Source organism: Gavialis gangeticus, unplaced genomic scaffold, assembly GCF_001723915.1.
Source record: "Gavialis gangeticus isolate Ggan-Ray unplaced genomic scaffold, GavGan_comp1, whole genome shotgun sequence".
Lineage (NCBI taxonomy): Eukaryota > Metazoa > Chordata > Crocodylia > Gavialidae > Gavialis > Gavialis gangeticus.
The window spans coordinates 61,911,957-61,913,854 of NW_017729032.1; the positions used below are offsets into that span (position 1 = coordinate 61,911,957).

General features: G+C 42.1%; 1 protein-coding gene across 1 annotated transcript in view; it reads right to left on the reverse strand.

Moving 5' to 3' along the window:
- Window positions 1–1,898, reverse strand: part of WDFY2 (WD repeat and FYVE domain containing 2) — a 153,705-nt gene that overhangs the window by 132,166 nt on the left and 19,641 nt on the right. The window lies entirely within an intron of this gene.

A 1,898-nucleotide genomic window follows, 5' to 3' on the forward strand; every position in this document is an offset into this window, starting at 1 on the left:
GGGGGGGGGGGGGGAGCAGTCAGTCTGCCAGCCCAGGGTTGCTCCAACTGAGCTTCATGTGCTGTGAAGAGGGTGGCTGGGGCATGAGGGTGCTTCAGCGCAGGGACTACATGCTGGCTAACCCTGCAATGAAGGACCCTGTGCCTCCAGCCAGCCAGGGGAGTGTCTACACGTGCACTGCTGCATATGAAAATACTGTGTAGCAGGGTAGTACCTGTATTTACTGTGCAGTTTATTGTCTCACATAGATGTGCCTGCAAAGTGCACACGTTTTACCTGCCAAATTGGTTTCTAAGCTTGAGTTACAGTGGTTTAATTACATCACCTCAATACCATAATGAGGCAAACATGCACTTTAATTTTCCTCACATTGGTTCTCACATACCCCATAGTTTACAGGTGAACCCCTTATGAGCAGACTGCCAATTCATTTAACCTTTGAAAAAAAGTGACTTTTTGTAACTCCTGTGTCATGATTAATGCTTGGCTGTTAAGCTATTTACTTTGAGACTATATTTATATCAATAGGAAACTGTCTAGAAGACAGAAAGGAAGGGGGAAAATGACTCAAGATAACAATTCTCAAGTGTTAAGGGACGAATCCAGAACTGCTGGCTGGGATGATCTGGTATAAGGTGGCAAAACTAAGAAAACTAGTTTTCATCTAGATAGAAAGAGGCCTGGGAAGCCAAGAGATTCATGCATAGAATTGCTCAGAGTCAGGAGAAGCAGTGGGAGATCTAGGTAATGCAGGCAGAAAGACTTTTAAAAAACCCAACCAAACACTCCCCCCCCCCCCCCAAAACAACAAAACAAGCCCCCAAACAATCCAGCACATCAGAGTAGACTCAATTAATTAGGTCTGCTGGAGCATGAAAATTGCCATGGTCTGGTAGCCTTTCGTGTCACGAGCATCAGTGTCCCTGTGCATCTCCACACTGAAAAAAATGGCAGCGGGGCCCTTTGAACTTGAACACATTCGATGAACTTTAGTTCAAAGCACCCCACCACCATTTTTCCAGCATGGGGATGCTGATATGTGATGTGTAGGCACTTTTAATTAGCGAGCCACACTAATTAAAGCACTCAGTGCCGCATCCCAAAACATGTTTAAAAATGCCCTTTAGGAGATGTTTTACTGTATGTAGGATGGGAAAGAAAACTAAGAACACACCCAAGAGATTATCCTGTAGAAGGACCGAGTGATAGTGAGTGATATCTACAGGAAAACGAGCATGAGATTCCATATGCCGGCACAAAATGTTCAAAGCAAGGAAGGAAGCAAACTCCAGTCTATTTCCTTAACTATTACAGAAATTTTGTCATGCCACCTGAAAAAGCTTTAAGGCAGAGAATGAAAGCGTCCAACAACCAGGTTTAGTTATCATTCTACCTTCGCCTTATTTTATATTAGACCAGTGCTGTAGCTGCAGAACTGAAAGCTTCCCTTCTTCCCCTTTAAGCACTCACCAAGTCCAATGCATTACAAATTGCAAAAATAGTTTGAATGAAGGAAGAGGGATAAAAGCAAACACGAGACTTCTCTTAGGCACAATTCTAAGAATCAAAACTGTATCCTGCCAGAAAAAAACACTACCCTCATTTTGAGCCAACAAAGGTATCCTCAGTTCCCTTTTCTGTCAAGCATAAGCCTGGTTCAACTGCAGTTACATTTTTGCTATTCTTTATCTTCTTTTAAGCTAAGGTAGACATCCTAGCACAAAACCATGATCAGAATTTACTGCAAATTAAAAAAAGTTTACCATAGGACCTTTAAATACTACAGTTAGATGCCTAGTGCATCTGTAACCACATGCCTGGTTATTATAACTTAATTATAAGTTATTAGGAACTGAAGCTAGAATTATTAAATCTGCACTAAGCAGTGGACAGACAAG